Source organism: Bison bison, unplaced genomic scaffold (assembly GCF_000754665.1).
Source record: "Bison bison bison isolate TAMUID 2011002044 unplaced genomic scaffold, Bison_UMD1.0 scf7180017864465, whole genome shotgun sequence".
In the NCBI taxonomy this organism is placed as follows: domain Eukaryota; kingdom Metazoa; phylum Chordata; class Mammalia; order Artiodactyla; family Bovidae; genus Bison; species Bison bison.
The window spans coordinates 9,139,979-9,161,868 of NW_011495026.1; the positions used below are offsets into that span (position 1 = coordinate 9,139,979).

General features: G+C 37.0%; 1 protein-coding gene and 1 pseudogene across 2 annotated transcripts in view; both read left to right on the forward strand.

The window, feature by feature from the left end:
• The window catches only part of NUDT6 (nudix (nucleoside diphosphate linked moiety X)-type motif 6), a 59,608-nt gene that overhangs the window by 25,463 nt on the left and 12,255 nt on the right, over positions 1-21,890 (forward strand). The window lies entirely within an intron of this gene.
• Positions 16,754-20,863, forward strand: LOC105003231 (annotated as a pseudogene).

The following is a 21,890-nucleotide window of genomic DNA, read 5'->3' on the forward strand; positions in this document are numbered from 1 at the left end:
AGGTGAACAGTGAATAATATACACATATCCATTCTCCCCAAAACTCCTCTCCCATCCAGGCTGCCACATTACATTGAGCAGAGTTCCATGTGCTATACAATAGATCTTTGTTGGTTATCCATTTTAAATATAGTAGTGTGTACATGTCCATCCAAAACATCCCAACTATCCCTTCCCCCATCCTTTCCCCTGGCAACCATAAGTTCATTTTCTGTGAGTCTCTTTCTGTTTTGTAAGTAACTTCATTTCTATCATTTCTTTTTAGATTCCACATATAAGGATGTCATGTGATATTTATTCTCTGTCTGACTGCACTCAGTATGACTCTCTCTGGGTCCATACATGTTGCTGCAAAGCGTCTTATTTCATTCTTTTTAATGGCTGAGTAATATTCCATTATATATATGTACCACATCTTCTTCACCCAATCCTCTGTCAGTGGACATTTAGGTTGCTTCCATGTCTTGACTATTATAAACAGTGCTGCAGTGAACATGGGAGTGCATGTATCTTTGGGGACCATGCCTTTCTCTGGATATATGCCCAGGAGTGGGATTACAGGGCCATATGGTAGCTCTATTTTTAAGGAACCTCCACACTGATCTGGAGAAGGAAATGGCAACCCACTCTAGTATTCTTGCCTAGAGAATCCTGTGGACAGAGAAGCCTGGTGAGCTGCTGTCCATGGGGTTGCACAGAGTCGAACACAACTGAAGTGACTTAGCATTCATGCATGCGTTGGAGAAAGAAATGGCAACCCACTCCAGTATTCTTGCCTGGAGAATCCCAAGGACAGAGGAGCCTGGTGGGCTGCCGTCGATGGGGTCTCACAGAGTTGGACACTTCTAAAGTGAGTTAGCAGGGGCAGCAGCATACTGATCTCCATAGCAGCTGTATCAATTTACATTCCCACCAAAAGTGCAGAGAGTTCCCTTCTCCATGTTCTCTCCAGCATTTGTGCTTTGTGATTTCTTGATGCTTGATGATAGCCATTATAAAACCTCATTATAGTTTTGACTTGCATTTCTCTAATAACTACCAGTGTTGAACATCTTTTCATGTGCCTATTGGCCATCTGTATGTCCTCTTTGGAGAAATGTCTGTTCAAGTCCTCTAAACAAAAAAGAACAGATTGTTTGTTTTAATTTTACTAAGTTGTCTGTAAATTTTGGAGACTAATCCCTCATCACTCACATCATTTGCAAGTATTTTCTCCCAATCTGTGGTTGTGTTTTTATTTTGTTTATTGTTTCCTTTGCTGTGCAAAAGCTTTTGAGTTTAAGTAGCTACCATTTGTTTAATTTTGCTTTTATTTCCATTATTCTGGGTGATGGATCAAAAAAAGATCTATTGCTATGATTTTTGTTAGAGAGTGTTTTACCTATGTTTTCCTCTAAGAGTTTTATAGTGCTTGGTCTCACATTTAGATCTTTAATCCATTTTGAGCCTTTTTGTGTATAGAGTTAAAGAATGACCTAATTTCTTTTTTTTACACGTAGCCGTTCAGTTTTCCCAGCACCATTCGTTAAAGAGGCTGTCTTTCTAACTTTGTGTAACCTTGCCTCCCTTTGTCATAGATTAATTGACTATAGATGTATATGCATATTTCTCAGTTTTCTGTCCTGTTTCATTTATCTATATTTCTGTTTTGGGGCCAGTACCATACTGTTTCGATGACTGTCACTTTGTAGTTTAGTCTGAAGTCAGGGAACCTGATTCTTCCAGCTCCTTTTTTCAAGATTGCTTTGGCTATTCAGGATTTTTGTGTCTCCATACACATTTGGAGGTTTTTTGTTCTAGTTCTGTGAAAAATGCCATTGGTAATTTGATAGGGATTACATTGAATCTGGATTGCCTTAGGTAGTATAGTCATTTTGACAGTATTGATTTGTCCAATACAAAAACTTTTCATCTGTTTATGTCTTCAGTTTCCTTCATCAGCATATTATAGTTTTGTCTTGGATAGGTTTATTCCTATATTTTTTATTCTTTATGATGCAGTGGTAAATGGAATTGCTTTTTGAATTTCTTTTTCTGATCTTTCGTGGTTAGTATATAGAAATGCAGCAGATTTCTGTGTGTTTACTTTGTAACCTGCAACTTTACCAAATTCATTGAGTTCTAGTAGTTTTCTGGTAGCTTTAGGATTTTTATGTATAGTATCATGTCAACTGCAAACAGTGACAGTTTAACTTTTTCTTTCCTAATTTGGATTCCCTTTCCTTTTTCTTCTCTGATACCTGCAGCTAGGACTTCTAAAACTATGTTGAATAAAAGTGATGAGAGTGGACATTCTTGTCTTGTTCCTGATCTTAGAGGAAACACTTTCAGCTTTTCACCACTGCATATGATGATAGCTGTATGTTTGTCTATATCAGCCTTTATTATGTTGAGCTGTGTACCCTCTACACCCACTTTCTGCAGAGTTTTGATCATAAATGGGTGCAGAGTTTTTTCCAAAGCTTTTTCTGCATCTATTGGAATGGTATTGTTTTTATTCTTCAATTTGTTGATATGGTATATCACATTGATTTGATTTGCAGATGTTAAAAAATCCTTGCATCCCTGGGATGAATCCCACTTGATCATAGTATATGATCTTTTTATTGTTGGATACAAATTGCTAGCATTTTGTTGAATTTTTACATCTATGTTCATCAGTGATATTGGCCTGTAATTTTCCTTTTTATGTGTTATCTTTGGCTGGTTTTGGTTTCAGGGAGATGGTGAGCTCATTAAAATGAGCTGGGAAATTTTCGTCCCTCTGCAACTTTTTGGAACAGTTTGAGAAGGATAGGTATTAACTCTTCTGTAAATGTTTGATAAAATTTGCCTGTGAAGCCATCAGGTCCTGGACGTTTGTTTGTTGCAAGGTTTTTAATCATGATTTCAATTTCAGTGCTTGTGATTAGTCTGTTGATATTTTCTTTCTTCTTGGTTTCTGTCTAGGGAGACTGTACCTTTCTGAGAATTTGTCTATTTCTTCCAGGTTGTCCGTTTTACTGGCCTGCAGTTGTTCATTGTAGTCTTTTATGACCCTTGGTATTTCTGGGGTCAGTTGTAACTTCTTTTTCATTCTTAATTTTACTGATTTGAGCCCTCTCCCTTTTTTCTTGATGAGTCTGGCCAAAGATTTATCAATTTTATGTTTTCAAAGAACCAACTTTGAGTTTCATTGATCTTTGTGATTGTTTTCTTTGTCACCATTTCCTTTATTTCTGCTCTGATCTTTATGGTTTCCTTCCTTCTACTAACTTTAGGTTTGGTTTGCTCTTCTTTTTCTAGTTGTTTTAGGTGTAAGGTTAGGTTGTTTATTGGAGATTTTTCTTGTTTCTTCAGGTAAGACTATTGTTATAAACATCCCTTTTAGAACTGTTCTTGCTGCATCCCATGAAGTTTGGACCATTGTGCTTTCACTTTCCTTTGTCTCTAGGCATTCTTTTATTTCTTCAGTGACTCAGTGGTTGTTTAGTGTCAGATTGTTTAGGCGCTACATGTTTGTGTTTCTTAGAGTTTTTTTTTTCTTGTAGTTTATTTCTAATCTCATGCCGTTGTGAGAAAAGATGCTTGATATGGTTTTGATTTCAAATTTATCAGGGCTCACCTTGTGACCCAGCATGTGGTCAATCCTGGAGAATGTTCCGTGTGCACTTGAAAAAAAATGTGTAGTCTGCTTTTGGATGGAATGCTCCATAAATATCAATTAAGGCCATTTTGTCTAAAGTATCATTTAAGGCCTGTGTTTCCTTATTGATTTTCTGTCTGGTTGATCTGTCTGTTAATGAAAGTGGGGTATAAAAGTCCCCTACTATTATTGTGTTACTGTCAATTTCTCCCTTTACTAGTATTTGTCTTACATACTGAGTTTTTCCTGTGTTGGGTGTGTATGTATCTATAATTGTTACATCATCTTAGATTGAACACTTGGTCATTATCTATTGTCTGTCTTTGTGTCTTATAACAGCTTTGTTTTAAAGTCTATTTTGTCTGATAGGAGTATTGCTACTCCAGCTTTATTATGATTTCCAAATGTTTGAAATACCTTTTCCCATCACCCTACTTTCAGTCAGTAAGTGTCTGTAGGTGTGAGGTGGGTCTCTTGCAGACAACATATATATGGTTCTTGTTTTTATATCTACCCAGCCAGTCTGTGTCTCTTGGTTGGTGCATTTATTCTATTTACATTTAAGATAATTATTGATATGTATACTCCTATTACCATTTTCTTAGTTGTGTTTATTTTTTGTAGCTTTTTTTTTTCCTCTGTTTCCTGCCTAAAGAAGTTCATTTAGCATTTGTTGTAAAACTGGTTTGGTGCCGAATTCTCTGACCTTTGGCTTGTCTGGAAAGCTTTTGATTTCTTCATCAAATCTGAAGGAGAGGATTTCTGGGTAGAGTATTCGTGGTTATGGGTTCTTCCTTTTCATCACTTGCCATTCCTTTCTGGCCTGTAGAATTTCTGTTGAGCAATCAGCTGATACCTTATGGGTTTTCCCTTGTATGTTATTTGTCTTTTTTCCCTTGTTGCTGTTAATATTTTATCTTTGTCTTTAATTTTTATTAGTTTGATTATTGTGTGTCTTGGTGTGTTCCTCCTTGGGTTATCCTGCCAGGGACTCTCTGTGCTTCCTGGATTGGGTTGACTATTTGCTTTCTCATGGTGGGGAAGTTTTCAGCTATTATTTCTTCAGATATTTTCTCGGGTCCTTTCTCTTTCTCTTGCTCTCTTTTTTTTCTCTTTCTCTCCTTTCTGGGACCCCTATAATGTGAATATTGATGGCATTTAATGTTGTTCTAGAGGTCTCTTAGGCTGTATTAATTTTTTTTTCATTATTTTTTCTATATTCTGTTTTGTGGCATTGATTTCCACCATTCTGTCCTCCAGGTCATTTATCCATTCTTCTGCCTCAGTTATTCATTCCTTCTAGTGTACTGTTCATCTCTGTTTGTTCTTTAGTTCTTCTACTGCTGCTGCTAAGTCGCTTCAGTCGTGTCCGACTCTGTGTGACCCCATAAATGGCAGCCCACCAGGCTCCCCCATCCCTGGGATTCTCCAGGCAAGAACATTGGAGTGGGTTGCCATGTCCTTCTCCAATGCATGAAAGTGAAGTCGCTCAGTCATGTCCGCCTCTTCATGGCATCTTTTCCATTCTTTTTTCTGAGATCCTGGATTATCTTTACTATAATTATTCTGAATTCTTCTAGGTAGTTGCTTATCTCTTCATTTGGTTGTTTTTCTGGGGATTTATCTTGTTCCTTCATCTGGGACATAATTCTTTTTCTTTTCTTTTGGTTAGTTTTCTGAGATTATGGTATTAGTTCTGGAGCCTGCTGGGATTGTAGTTCTTATTTCTTCTGTTTTCCCTTTGGTGGAAGAGGATAAGAGGCTTATGTAAGCTTTTTGATGGGAGAGACTGGCTGTGGGGAAAACTGGGTCTTGCTCTGGTGGGCAGGGCTGTGCTCAGTAAAACTTTAATCCAGTCATCTGCTGATGGGTTGGGCTGTGCTCTCTTCCTGTTAGTTGTTTGGCATGAGGTGACCCAGTCCTGGAGTCTACAGACTCTATTGTAGGGCTATTGGTGACCTCCTGGAGAATTCACGAATCCCCCAGGACTGCTGTTGCCAGTGCCCCTGTCCCCATAGTGCATCACTGCTGACCCATGCCTCTGGAGGAGACCCTCAAACACTTATAGTAAGGTCTGGCTCAGTCTCCTGTTGGGTCACTGCTCCTTTTCTCTGTGTCCTGGTGTGGACAAGATTTTGTTTGTACCCTCCAAGAGTCTATATCCCCCAATCCTGTGGAATTTCTATAATCAAATCTCACTGCCCTTCAAAGTCAGATTCCCTGGAGATTCCCAGTCCCTTGGCCAGATCCCCAGGCTAGGAAGCCTGATGTGGGGCCTAGAACCTTCACACCTAGAACTTCTTTGATATTACTGTTCTCCAGTTTGTGGTCCCCCATCTAGCATGTATAGGATTTGATTTTATTGTAATTGTGCCCCTCATACTGTTGTATTGTGGCTTCTCTTTTGTCCCTGGATGTGAGGTATCTTTTTTGGTGGATTCCATTGTGTTGTCAATGGTTGTTCTACAGCTAGGTGCAATTTTGCTGGTCTGGCAGAAGATGAACACATGTCCTTCTTGAAACAATTAATTTTGCTTTTATTTCTTTAGCCTTGGGAGGCTTACTTAAGAAAATATTGCTAAGATTTATGTCAGAGAATGTTTTCCCTGTGTTATTTCTGAGGAGTTTTATGAAACTCCTCATTTTTTTTCTTATTTTCATAAAAATCTTATGTTTATTTTCATGTATGGTGTGCAGGTGTGTTCTAACATCACTAATTTACATGCTTTCCAGCTTTCCCAACACTACTTGCTAAAGACACTGTTTTTTCTACATTGTATATTCTTTCCACTTTTGTTAAAGATTAATCTGCCATTTCTGAACTCACTATTCTGTTAACACTGATCAGTAATTCTGATTTTGTGCCACTACTGTGCTGTTTTGATTACTGTAGCTTTGTACCGTTGTCTGAAGTCTGGAAGGGATATGCCTTCAACTTTGTTCTTTTTCCTCAGGATTGCTTTGGCAATTCTAGGTCTTCTGTGATTCCATATAAATGTGAGGGTTATTCTGTTTCTGAGAAGAATATCATGGATGATTTGATAGGGATCATGTTAAATCTTAGATTGCTTTTGGTATTGTGACCTTTTGAACTGTATTAATTCTTCCAATCCAGGAGCATGGGTTATCTTTCCATTTCCCTGGTTATCTTCAATTTCCTTTATAAGTTTTATAATTCTCAGAGTTTAAATCTTTCACCTCCTTGGTTAGCTTTATTTGTAGAGTTTGGTTGTTGTTGTTGTTGTTGTTGTTTTAATGTTATTTTAAATAAGATAGTACATTTGCTTTCTCTTTCTGACATTCCATTTTTATTTTAAAGAAATACAACCAATTTCTATATACTGATGTATCTCACTACCTTGCTGAATTTATTTATCAGTTCTAATAGGTTTTTTTGTTCAGTTTCTCAAGAGAAAGAATATTTCTCTTAATTTAATTGAATTATATTTGACTCATAATATTCTGTTAATTTCTACTGCACAGCAAAGTGACTGAATTATATGTGATTTTTTAAAAATATTCTTTTACATTCTTTATCATAGGATAAAGATTTATCATAGGATATTGAACATAGTTCTCTGTGCCACACAGTAGAACCTTGCTGCTTATCCATTCCCAGTATTAAAGCTTACATCTGCTACCCTCAACCTCCCACTCCATCCCTCCCCTGTCCCTCTCATGGCCACCAGTCTGTTCTGTATCTGTGATTCTGTTTCACAGATAGATTCATTTCTATATTTTGGAATCCAGATATAAGTGATGCCATGTGTTATTTTTCTTTCTCCTACTTGCTTCACATAGTATGATAATCTCTAGTTGCATCCATGTTGTTGCAGATGGCATTATTTCATTCTTGTTTATGGCTGAGTAGTAGTCTATTGTGTATATGTACCACATTTTTATCCATTCATCTGTGGATGACTGTTTGGATTGCTGCCATGACTTTGCTATGTGACATAGGGGTGCATGTGTGTATCTTTTTGGATTAGAGTTTTGTCTGGGTATATGGGATTGTTGGATCATATGATAATTCTATTTTTAGTTTTCTGAGGAACCTCCATCCTGTTTTCCATACTGGCTGTACCAATTTATATTCCCAGCCAGAGTTTAGGAAGGCTCCCTTTTCTTCACATCTCATCCAGCATTTGTTATTAAAATTTGGAGAGTTTTTAATGGTGACCATTGTAAATTTGATTTACATTTCTCTAATAGATAGCAATGTTGAGCATCTTTGCCTGTGCCTTTTGGCCATTTTGTATTTCTTATTTGGAGAAATGTCTCTTTAGGTCTTCTGTCCATTTTTCAACTGGATTTTTGTTTTTCTGTTGTTGAGGTGTATGAGCTTTTTATATTTTGGAAATTAAGCCCTTGTCAGTCACATAATTTTTAAATATTTTCTCCCATTCTGTAGTTTGTCTTTTTGTTTATGTTTTCCTTTGCTGTGTAAATATTTGTTTCATAGGTCCCATTTGTTTATTTTTGTTATTTCTATTCCCTCTGGAGACTGACCCAAGAAAACATTTGCATGATTTATGTCAGAAAATGTTTTCCTGTGATCTCTTCTAGTTTTATGCTGTCATTTCTTATATTTAAATCTTTAAGCCATTTTGCATTTGTTTTTATGTATGGTGAAAGGGTGTGTCTAACTTCATTAGTTTCTGTGTTGTTGTCCAACTTTTCCAGTATTACCCTCTGAAGAGACTCCCCCCCCCACCGCCCCATTGTATATTCTTTTCTCCTTTATTGAAGATTGACTGTCAGTGTGTGGGTTTATTCCTGGGTGCTCTATTCTGTTGCATTGATCTGTCTGTTTTTATGCCAATAGCATGCTGTTTTGATCACTGAAACTTTGTAATATTATCTGAAGTCTGGGAGGGTTATGCCCCCTGCTTTGTTCTTTTTTCCTAAGGCTTGCTTTGGCAATTCTGGGTCTTTTATGAATCCTAATTAAATTTTAAGCTTATTCTAGTTCTGTGAAAAATGTCATATGTAATTTAACGAGGATTACATTGAATCTATAGATTGCTTTGGGTAGTGTGGGCATTTTACCAATATGAATACTTCCAATCAAAGTGCATGGAATATCTTTCCATTTCTTTAAATCATCTCACTTTCCTTTATTAGTGTCTTAAACTTTCACCTCCTTAGTTAGCTATATTCCTAGGTACTTTATTTTGGGGGTGCGATTTTGAAAAGTATTTTTTTACATTCCCTTTATGATATTTTATTGTTAGTTTAAAGAAATGCAGCCAGATTCTGTTAATCTTGTATCCTGCTACCTTGCTGAATTCATTTATCAGCTCTGGTAGTTTTTGAGTGGCATCTCTTGGGCTTTCTGTATACAGTAAGTCCCCTGCATATGAACCTTCAAGTTGCATATGTTCAAAGATGTGAATGAGCTTTATATCAATGTCAGGCATGAGTGAAATTGCAACTTGGCCATCTGTCTCTTATTTCTGACAATCCTTCGGCTCTTAACTCTCACTTCCTCTCACTCCTCTAGTCAGTAAGTCTTGCCTGTTCACTGGATGCCAGCCCCTGTATATCAGCTGTTGAACTGTACTACTATCCTTTTCATTGGTAGTATACTGTAAGATGAAAAATATTTTATTTTTGTGTTCATTTTTTATGTATTATTTGTATAACAATTATAAACCTTACAGTACTATACAGCTGATTGTATTAGTTGAGTACCAATGCTGATTTTGTTGACTTACGAAAAATTGGACTTACAAATGTGCTCTCAGAACAGAACTCAAACTCTTTCATATGTAGGGGACTTGATGTGTAGAATCATATCAACTACACCTCTTCCCTCCAATTTGGATACCTTTTCATTTTCTGATTGGTGTAGCTATGACTTCCAATACTATGTTTAATAGAAGAGATGATAGTGGTCAGCCTTCTTTTTAAAAAAAAAAGTTTCTATTTTTTATTCTAGTATAGTTAATTTACAGTGGTGTGTTCATTTCAGGTGTACAACTGAGTCCATTAAACATATATGTATATCCATTCTTTCTTAGGTTCTTTTCCCATATAGATGGTTACAGAATACTGAGTAGTGTGTTGTGCTATAAGGCAGATCCCTGCTGATTATCTGTTTTATATATAGCACTGTGTACACATTAATCTCAAACTCCTCAAATGTATCCCTTCCCTTCACATTTACCCCCTACCTTGGCAATTAGAAGTCTGTTGGGGGTCTGTGGGTCTGTTTCTGTTTTGCCGATAAGTTTATTTGTATCATCAGTTCTACATATAAATGACATCATATTTGTTTTTCTCTATTTGAATTACTTCACTTGGTGTAATTATCCATGGGTCCATCTGTGTTTTTTGGCATTGTTTCATTGTTTATTTTATGGCTGAGTAATATTCCATTGTATATACGTACCACATCTTCTTTATCCATTCCTCTGTCAGTGGACATTCAGTTTGCTTTGATGACTTGGCTATTGTAAACAGCACTGCAGTGAACATTGGAGTGCATGTACATTTGAAACAATGTTTTTGTCCAGATACATGCCCATTAATGGGGTTGCTGAGTCACATGATAGTTCTATATTTTTTAAGAACCCTCCATACTGTTCTCTCTAGTGGTTCTGCCAATTTACATTCCCACAACAGCATAGTAGGATACTCTTTTCTCCAGTCTTTCACATTTATTGTGTATAGACTTCTTGATGATCACTACACTGACTGGTGTGTGGTGATACTTTATTATAGTTTTGATTTGCATTTCTCTTAATAATTAGTGATGTTGAGCATGTTTTCATGCACTTTTTGGCCATCTATATATCTTCTTTGGAAAAATGTCTATTTAGGTCTTCGGCCCATTTTTTTATCTTTATTTTTTTTAATATTCTGTTGCATGAGCTGTTTGTATATCTTGGAGATGAATCCCTTGTTGATCACTTCATTTCCAAACATTTTCTCCCATTCTGTGGGCTGTCTTTTTATTTTGTGTAATCTTCCTATGTGGTGCAAAAGCTTTTCAGTTTAATTAGGTCCCATTTTTTTTTGTTTGTTTGTTTATATTTTCATTACTCAGAAGGCGGATACAAAAAGATATTGCTGTGATTTATGTCAGAGAGCATTCTGCTTATGTTTTCCTCTAAGAGTTTTATGGTATCAGTCTTACATTTAGGTCTTTAATCCATTTTGAGGTTTTTTTGTGTGTATGGTGTTGGAGAATGTTCTAATATAATTCTTTTATGTATAGTGCCCCAGTTTTCGCTGCATGACTTATTGAAGAGACTCTTTCCTCCATTATATAGTCTTGCCTCCTTTGTCATAGACTAATTGACCACAGGTGCATGAGTTTACTTCTCGGGTTTGTATCCTGTTCAGTTGATCTATACTTTCGTTTTTGTGATGGTACCATACTGTTTTGAATCTTGTAACTTTGTAGTATAGTTTGATGTCTGGGAGTCTGATGCCTCCATTTCATTTTATTTTTCTGCTCTCCAGATTGCTTTGGCTTTTCCAAATCTTTTGTGTCTCCAAACAAATTTAAACAAAAATGTTTACCATATGCCATTGGTAATTTGTTAGGGGTTACACTGAATCTATAGATTGCCCTAGGTAGTATAGTAATATGACAATACTGATTCTTCCAATCCAAGAACATAGTATATCTTTCCATCTGTTTGTGTCATCTTTGTTGGCTTTCATTGGTGTCTCAGTTTTTGGAGTACAAGTCTTTTGCCTCTTTACATAGGTTTAGTTTTAATGTGATGGTAAATGGTATTGTTGCTTTAATTTCTCTTTCTGATCTTTCATTGTTAGTGCACAAATGCAAGAAATGTGTGTGTTACTTTTGTATCTTGCAACTTTACTGAATTCTGTGGATGCTGACTGCAGTCATGAAATTAAAAGACGCTTGCTCCTTGGGAAGAAAATTATAACAAACTTAGACAACATATTAAGAAGCAGAGACATCACTTTGCCAACAAAGTTCCGTCTAGTCAAACCTATGGTTTTTCCAGTAGTCATGTGTGAATGTGAGAGTTGGACTATAAAGAAGGCTAAGCATCAAAGAATTGATGCTTTTAAACTGTGGTGCTTGGAGAAGACTCTTGAGAGTCCTTTGGACAGCAAGGAGATCAAACCATTCAATCCTAAAGGAAATCAACTGTGACTATTCATTGGATGGACCGGTGCTGAAGCTCCAGTCCTTTAGCCACCTATGCAAGAGCCAACTCATTGGAAAAGACCCTGATGCTGGGAGAGATTGCAGGCAAGAGTAGAAGGGGGCATCAGAGGATTAGATGGTTGGATGGCATCACTGACTCAATGGACATGAGTTTTCAAAATAGTGAAGGACAGGAAGTCTTGCATACTGCAGTCCATGGGGTCACAAAAAGTCAGACACGACTTAGCAAGGGGACAACAACTAACTTAATATTGAATATTTCCTAGTTCCCATAAAGCAGAAATTCTTTTAGCTTAATTTCCTTATATTTAGAATTGTTTTTTCATCACTTACTTTTCTGCAGGCCAATTAAATTAGAGCTCACTTACAAATTAACCCCAGCAATACTATCCAGAAACAGACACATACTGATACATATTCAGACAGATAAAAGAAATTTAGCTTCATTTTCTAAACTTAGTCATGAATCAGGTATCTCAATATAAAAATCACTAGTTTATAAGAAAGATTTTAGAAGACTGCATTCCCTGCGTTTTTGTTTTTTTTTTTTTGCACTTCAGTTTCAGGAGTAGAATAGATTAGTGTTCCTGGGAGCTCTGGGATCCTGGGAGCTCTGGTTTCAAGGCACAGGGAGCAAAAATCAGATTCTTCTAATTTGGACTTTTTCTTTCAGGATACACACACACACACACACACACACACACACACACACACACACATACATGTAATCAAACCAACTTTGTCTACTGGTTGTGGGTCAGTTACCTTTCCACTGGCATTGTGTAATTAATTGGCACAACTGAAGTTTTGTAATTTTCATAGATAACCCCTTATCTTTCTTTTAATGGTTCTGAAAAGTTGGTCAATCAGTGTAAGAAGTGTTTGTGTATAACTCAGACTAACCTAGATTGTCTTTTTTAAACTAGAATAGCCAAATTCTCATCTAAACCTTCTGAAAGGCAGGATTAAGCAAAGGATCATTTTGGTGGTTAAGAGAATGACTCAGGTGTCAAGCCAGAATATTGCTTTAAAAGTTTGTTACTGTTTTTTTTTTTTTTTTGGTTTGTGTTTTAATCTTCCTTTGCTGGGGAAAGGGGAGCAGCAGGAGGCAGAAGAGTTGGAAGAGAAAAAAAGATACAGCATCTCACTGAGTAATTCAGATAAAACAGGATACCTAGAGGTAGAGACAGAGTCAGTGACAGACTGCTAGTAGCCTTTTTTTGTTCTGATGCAGTTTCAAGAGAAGCTTCTAGATACCAATCAAAGTAAGCATTCCATTCAGTCTGTGTGATCTTATAGCCAGCTTTTTCTAACTGTATGTAAAAATATCAGTTTTAGAATATCAGAAGAATCCCAATTTGGTCATTTTAGGTTGGGGTCTCCTTTAGTATGCTATGCTATGCTAAGTCACTTCAGTCGTGTCCGACTCTGTGCGACCCCATAGACAGCAGCCCACCAGGCTCCCCCGTCCCTGGGATTCTCCAGGCAAGAACACTGGAGTGGGCTGCCATTTCCTTCTCCAATGCATGAAAGTGAAAAGTGAAAGTGAAGTTGCTCAGTCGTGTCCGACTCTTAGCGACCCCATGGATTGCAGCCTAACAGGCTCCTCCGTCCATGGGATTTTCCAAGCAAGAGTACTGGAGTGGGGTGCCATTACTTTCCCCAATCAAGTAGGTACTTGCAAGTATAAGTTTTGTATGTATATAACCCTGGCTGAGGTTTTATATAGAGGCTGACTTCCTGATTGACGTCCCTTGTAAAAGCATCAGATCAGCCTCTTACCTCACCACCCAGCATAGACCATTCAGTCTTCTACAGCTGAGCAAATTCTGGTATCCTTCATCTAGCCCCTCTCCTATCTTCCAGCTGAGTGGGTATTCCTTGGTATCTTTCAACCAGCTCCTCCCCCAAAAAATATCTTTCAGCTGGGAGGGGGCATGAACCTGTTCTACCTCAAATAAAACTCAGAATCACCAACCAATACAGGAGATCCAAGAACCAGGAGAGACTTACCAAATTTGTCTACACTCTGAAAAGGTGTACAGGTGCAAGGGGCCTCTGCTGGTTACCAAGGCTCCATCCAGTTCCTTCTAGAGTTCAGGCAGAGGAGAGAAGTCCACTCTGGGTCCCTTCATCAGCGTCACCATAACTGTCAACTTAAAACTTCTCGCAACACTCACTTCGTGTTCTTTTTTTTTTTTCCATTTGGGGCAAAAATGAGGACTGCATCTCAGGAGACAGTACCTCAGATAGCTGAGAAACTGTTCCATACAGGTAGAGGAAAAGGACAGTGTAATATGATTTTGATGAATGGAGAGTACAAACTATCTCAAGACTTGTCCTGCCAGTTCCCAGGCACAGAGTGCTTCATTTCTGCTCTCCACCCTGAACTCCTTCAAGGGTTGTTGAAAGTCAGCAGCTGCAGCACATGATTTAATCCTTGTAAAGGTAGATGGTAAGCACCCATGGCAGTTGCCATGGCTGACAATACAAATTGTAAAATATTTTGTTCTACTTCTATGAAAAATGGATTGGTAATTTGATACAGATTGCATTGAATCGGTAGATCACTATGGGTAATACAGTCATTTTGACAATATTTATTCTTAAAATCCAAGAACATGGTACAGCTCTCTACCTGTTTGTATCATCTTTGATTTCTTTCATCAGTATCTTACAGTTTTCTGGGTACACGTCTTTGGCCTCCTTAGGTTCATTCCTAGACATTTTATTCTTTTTGATACAGTGGTAAATGGGATTGTTTCATAATTTCTCTTTCAGATCTTTCATTGTTAATGTATAGAAATGCAATGAATTTCTGTGTATTATTTTTGTATCCTGCAGCTTTACCAGATTCATTGATCTCTAGTAGTTTTCTGGTAGCATCTTTAGGATTTTGTATGTATAGTATCATTTCATCTGTGAACAGGGACAGTTTTATTTCTTTTTTTAATTTAGATTCCTTTTTATTTTTCTGCTCTCATTGCTGTGGCTGGGTCTTCCAAAACTATGTTGAATAAAGGTGGAGTGAACATCCTTGTCTTGTTTCTGATCTTAGAGGAAATCCTTTCAGTTTTTAACCTTTGAGAATCATGTCTGCTCTGGGTTTGTCATTGTTGTTCAGTCGCTTAATCATGTCAGACTCTTTGCGTCCCCATGGACTGCAGCACACCAGGCTTCCCTATCCTTCACCATCTCCTGGATCTTGCTCAAACTCATGTCCATCGAGTTGGTCATACCATCCAACCATCACACCCTCTGGAGAAAGGAGTTTGACAGGGGTTTGTCATAAATGGCCTTTATTATGTTGCAGTAAGTTCCCTAGCCCCATGCCCACTTTCTGGAATGTTTATCATAAATGGATGTTGAATTTGATCAAAAGTGTTTTCTGCATCTCTTAAGATGATGCTTATTTTTCAGTCTGTTAATATGGTATATCACACTGATTGGTTTGCACATATTGAAGACTCTTTGCATCTCTGGAATAAATCTCTCTTGATCCTGGTGTATAATCCTTTTAATGCACTGTTGGATTCGGTTTGCTAGTATTTTGTTGAGGATTTTTGTGTCTATGTTCATTAGTGTTATTGGCCTGTAAAAGATTTTTTGTGGTATCTGTCTGGTTTTGGTATCAGAGTGATGATGGCTGTGTAGAATGAGCTTGGGATTATTATTTACTCTGCATTTTTGAGAAGAGTTTGAGAATAAGTGTTAACTAGTCTCTAGATGTTTGATAGAATTCACCTGTGAAGCCATCTGGTCCTGAACTTTTGTTGGTAGATTTTTAATCATAATTTTAATTTCAGTACTTGTGATTGGTTTGTTTATATTTTTCATTTCATCCTGGTTTGTTCTTGGACAGTTATACTTTTCTAAGAATTTGTCCATTTCTTCTAGGTTGTCCATTTTATTGGCATATAGTTGCTTGTAGTAGCCCATATGATCCTTTGTATTTCTGTGATGTCCATTGTAACTTCTGCTTTTTATTTCTAATTGTATTGATTTGAGGCCTTTCCCTTTCTTGATGTGTCTGCCTAAAGGTTTTATCAGTTTAGTTTATTTTCTCAGAGAACTGGATTTTAGTTTCATTGATGTTTGCTGTTTTTTTCTTTGCCTCTGTTTCACTTATTTCTGCTCTGATCCTTATACTTTCTTTCCTTCTAACTTTGGCTTTTGTTTGTTCTTTCTCTAGTTGTTTTAAGTGTAAGGTTAGGTTGTTTATTTGCAATTTTTCTTGTTTCCTGAGGTAAGATTGTATTGCTGTAAACTTGCCTCTTAGAACTGCTTTTGTCATGTCCCATAGGTTATGGATTGTCTTGTTTTCATAGCCATTTGTCTCTAGGTTTTCTGTTTTCCATTTCCTCTTTGATTTCTTCAGTGATCCTTGGTTATTTAGTGGCATGCTTTTTAGCCTCCATGTATTGGTGTTTTTTACAGTTTTTTTTTTTCCTGTAGTTGATTCCCAATCTCATAGCGTTGTGATCAGGAAAGATGTTTGGTATGATTTCAGTTTTCTTAAATTTATCAGGGCTTTATTTGTGGCCCAGTATGTCATCTAACCTGGAGAATGTTTCATGTGCTCTTGAGAATAAAATGTATTCTGCTTCTTTCATATGGAATGTCCTGAACGTATCAGTCAAGTCTGTGTGGTCTAATGTATCATTTAAGGCTTGTGTTTCCTTACTAATTTTCTGCCTGATGATCTGTCCATTGGATGTGAGTGGGGTGTTAATTTTCCCCACTATTATTGTATTACTGTTGATTTCCCCTTTTATGGCTTTTAGCATTTGCCTTATATATTGAGATGCTCCTATGTTGGGTGCATATATATTTACAACTGTGTATCTTCTTAGGTTGAACGCTTGATCATTATGTAATGTCTTTCCTTGACTCTTGTAGTTTTTGATAATGTTTTGCTAAAGGTATGAACAAGTAAAGCACTTATCTCATTAGGCAAGTTCACATTAATAAGAATGCCTAGAAAATGATTGATTCTTCACAGCAGGACCTACTGGCTGCTGTTAGGTCTCTCTTTAGTCTCCAGTTTATTATTTTTGCACTTTATGGAATGTGCCCCCAAGACTGCAAATGCATCTCTTACTAGTATCATTATGGAAAGTTATGGCAGAGTTTTATCAAACCCTCCTACATAAGTGAGAACATTATCAAACTGGGCAACCAGTCTGAAAGGCCAAATGTCCCAATTAAAAGAAGAATTACAGGAAATGAGTGAGAAGATGTTATTGTTAGAGTATATTATAGGGGCTAATAGCAAAGGCTATCAAGGCAATAAAGAACAACTACCTAGGATCTTTTGGAGTCTCTTCATTCTCAAATTGATAAAGCTGAAGTTAGCATAGGAGCCAGACTACCTTATGGAGTCATTCCCTTTGAATGTTTTACTGCAATGAAAGTATTGCAGTTGGTAATGAATCTCACTCACTATCCTAAGGAAAAGCCTGTTAGAAAAGAGAAGTAGGGGTGGAAGGTGGGAGGGAGGTGTAAGAGGGAGGGGACATACCTATACTATGGATGATTCATGTTGCTATATGGCAGAAAGAAACACAATATTATAAAGCAATTATCCTCCAGTTAAAAATAAATAAATTTTAAAAAGAAAGATAAGTGAGATCCAACCAGTCCATTCTAAAGGAGATCAGTCCTGGGTGTTCTTTGGATGGAATGATGCTAAAGCTGAAACTCCAGTACTTTGGCCACCTCATGTGAAGAGTTGACTCATTGGAAAAGACTCTGATGCTGGGAGGGATTGGTGGCAGGAGGAGAAGGGGACAACAGAGGATGAGATAGCTGGATGGCATCACCAACTCGATGGACGTGAGTTTGAGTGAACTCCGGGAGTTGGTGATGGACAGGGAGGCCTGGCGTACTGCAATTCATGGGGTCGCAAAGAGTCGGACACGACTGAGCGACTGAACTGAACTGAACTGAAGTGAGATGAATTGGTAGCAATTATTGAAGCTTGCTTAGAGGACATTAATCATGAAGATGAAAATGATGAATAGGAAGATGAGGATGGTACTCTTGGAGAGAAACTGATATTTAATGAAAATTATATCATAGAAGGGTATTATTACACTGAGAGATATGGGCACACATTATGAACTCTTTTTTGAAGAAAACAGATCTTACAGTGTATAGACATGTGATCGATCCTCTTCCCACCCTTTTTGACCTCTCATGAAAGTGAAGAATCAGATGATTGACCACTAGATCCATGATTAATATTATTTTGCCACTTGCTAGAAGAACTCAAGTATTGGCACAGTTTATGCAGAACTTCAGGGATGTATATATGCATCAGGACTAGAGAATTAATCTCACAGTGATGTATTTTGCAAAGAAGGACTAATCCAAAGTCTGTTCTAGCCTAAAATCTGTAGCAGATGAGTCTAATTTTCACAATTAACACCTTTTTGGTCTCATTGAATGAAGAGTTTAATCATAGATAAGGACTAAATGTAGGTGTCTGAGCTTGAGAAACAGGGAAAGATCTTCATATTTTTTTGTGATGTTGATACATATTTATCAGCTGAATACCTTAACAGCTTCCAGTTAAATTCTGAACCAAGTAAGAAGGGTGTTTCACCTTGTGGTATTGTCTTTACAACCCTGCCATCATTTGTGCTAGTCAGGATGTTCTGCCACTTGTGGAGCAGCAACTGGTTCATGAAGAGGGGTCCAGCTTTTGGCAAGCTCTTTGGCTTTGGAATGACTTTCAGTATTCATCCACCTAACTGTTGGTGGATTTGACATGGAAGTAGAAGGTGGGGGTGGATAAGATGTTCATTTTCATTGAAAATACTTTCATGGTGACCTAACTGTGATGCAAACGCCCATTCCTGGTCTTTTGCACTCTGTCGTGAGAAATGCTGTGCTGATAAGTTAACCTTTGAGCACCACCATATATGTATCTAGTCCAAAGCCATGAAGGAGGCCTCACTCTCACATCTGGGAATGCTGGTCTTGGGAGGAGAGAGAGAACCATCTTCACAAACAGGCTAGAGGACAAAAAGCGAAACTTGGTTAACATAATCACTGGCACATTAGTTTGAACCACAAGCCAGCCGTATTTATTTAGCCTTAATTATAATTTCAAATGCAGTACCTCTTTCAGGCCTTATTTTACTTTAGCAGTTTAACTTGGTATGTTCAGTGGAGGAAAAGTCAAGTGTTGTGATGCAGAGCCTCTGCTTTGTAAGACAACTGCACTATGGAACCATTGACAGATCAAAATCTGACATTTGTTCCAAAAGTAGTTTTGAATTAGTTGTCTATTCGACTTCATATTCTGATGTGAACCCTGGTTGTGTTGTAATGGTGGGTCAGGAGCAGCCTGGTCTTGCAAAGAAAACTGGAGTGTTATAGATGGTTTTGTGGGCAAAGGTTCTTCACCTGCCCACCACTGAGTCAGCCTGCTTGATTTTTAATTGAAGATTTTTCATCAGTAGCTTTAGGGATCCTTTCTCACTGAAGCAGAGGATAGTTAAATGATATATCTGAAATCTCCAACCAGTTATGTTGCTTAGCTCCCTAAATGTCTGGTTTTAAACAGATGAGTAAGAGTTGAAAATACTTAGGTTATAATCTATGACTTGACTAAAAACATAATGTGGTACTGCTTTATTGTCATGTTCAGGATTAGGAGTCAAAGTTGCTATAGACTGTTTTGAACAAACAGAAATAGACATAGAAACATCTTTAACGGAGCAGTTAATTATATTAAAGTGCAGGGCACTGGGAACATCTGGGATGTCTGAGAACATCAGTTAACCTGGGCCAGGGTGCGCTCAGGATCCTCCTCATAGCATAGTGGTATGTGGTTTTTGTTTTGTATTGTCTCAGCATGGATCCATATGTATTTTTTATCCTTTTCTTCTAATATGTTAATTTTGCTCCATCTGTATTTGCATTATTAGTTTGAGTTTTGAGGGAGTTTCACTGAAGGGAGAAAACAATTTAATGAGGTGTACCATAAGGTTACAGTGATTGAGAAAAGAGGAAGAGGAGAAGTTTATCTAAATGGAAATCTAAATTACAGAATATTTTAAAGAAATATATTACTTGCAGATAGAATGATGCTTTAATTGAGGTATAAATTATGGTAATGAGACAAGGTGAATAAGAAATTATATTCAGGATTATATTATGTTGTTTATCTCACAGGGATCTTTTACCATAGGGTAAACTGCTAGATCTAGAAACTAGAGATAGGGTGAAAGGCATATAGAGGGGCTATTTACCCAAAATCATGCAGATAATGTAGTAGTGGAACCAGTCTAGTCAGTGCAATTTCAGAGTAATTGTTTAAAAAAATTTAGTCAAAACCTAAATTAACTCATTTTGTTTGAAAGTAATAAGCCCTGATTCTCTTCACATTCAATTTCAAACACTGAGTAACAGTTTCACAGACATACAGCTATTTCCCTATTCTCCATGAAATTAGGAGGGACAACAGATGTTCTTTAACTTATCCTACTCTAACCCACAAAAGAAGAGTTCCTGTAGTCATTATTTTATCATTTTATCATTCAGGTCTTACAACTCTTAGACCAAAGGGGCTTATATATAATTGAGTACCTAAGGTCAGAGAACTTATTTAGGATTTTGTTCAGTTAAATTGGCTTATACTAAAGTATTGTAACTCTCTGCAATATGGCAGATGAATGATATGCCCAAACATTACATTATTGACAGATTCCATACAAGGATATACAAGTAACATAAATTGGTTCATTTCTTTTGCTAAGTTTGAAAAAAATCTATACTTTGGTATATAAAAAACACTTCTAAAGAGATATTATAAAAGGTTTTACTGTCTTTTAAGTGTATCCCTTTAATTGTCTTTTCCATGCATTTGAAGAACCAACAGTATCACCAAAATTTATTTATTCTTTTTTAGGCTCAGGTGACATAAGAAGTTGTACAAACAAAATTGGGTCAGGAGACCTGGGTTCAAAGAAACAACTCTGGGCATATCTATGAGCCTCTGGGGACCTAATTTGCACCATTTATGAAATTGAGTTAGATTTGGTGATCACAAATTAAATACCCCAGTACTGTAATGCTCCCTATCCTCTTATGTACATATATAGCAGGGTACCAGATGTAATCTGGTTTTGAAAAGGGTAAACTTTTAAGATATTAAAATAACACAATTTTGGAAATGACTTTGTCAAATAAAATTTCATTAAGGACTTCAACAGAGAATGAAAGACAGCCAGGCTAACATGATGTCTCCACTCTAAGCAGTTTTTCAGGTTTGGTAGATCAACCAAGTAAGAATCTATTTATATAATTACTCATTTATTAAAACATGGAAATTCATAGAAAACAAACCTAAGTCTAAAAATATTAAAAATTGGGTTGCAGTCTGAAAAAAAGAAAAGGGCTTCCCCGGCAGTTAGGGCTGACCTGTCTTACTCCAAACCTAGACCGCATGATGTTTTGGGGGGGGTGTGTTTTTTTTCCCTTATAAGATCTGTCAAAACATGATTTAACAGGTTCAGTTTGGAGAAATCAAACTTCCAGAGCAATCTGTATTACAGCAATTGAAAAGGAAAGAATTGAGTTGAGCTACATTTTTAAAACAGGACTGTGGTCAAAAGTATGTATAAATTTGCATAAACTCCACTATAAATGACTAAAAACTCTGATTCTCAGTTAATCATGACTGCAATCAGTGCTTCTCTAGTTTTGCTCATCTTATTTTCAAAGAAATAATTGCTAGTGTTTTCCAAGGTAGTCAAGAAACAAAGGGAGACCCAAGACTTAATGACTAAACAAAAATTCCAAGAGACCTATCCAAAGTGGCATTGTTTTAGCCATTATTCATCCTGTAACATTTACTTACAAAGACACAAGTGGAGAGTTTTCCATCTTCTGCCTCCAGATTCTTTGGGGTATCAATTGCCTTTAGGGTCAATTGAAGGTCATACCTTTAAGCTGGGGAGACTTTTGAGTAAATAACTCTGCATAAGTTCCTAAATGGTTTATTTGGTATCTCTTGGAACCATATCTGAAGAGGATTAAAAACCCAGGTAAAGTGGTAGCACCAGCTCTGCTATGGCTTCCAGCCTCGTAAAAATTCAT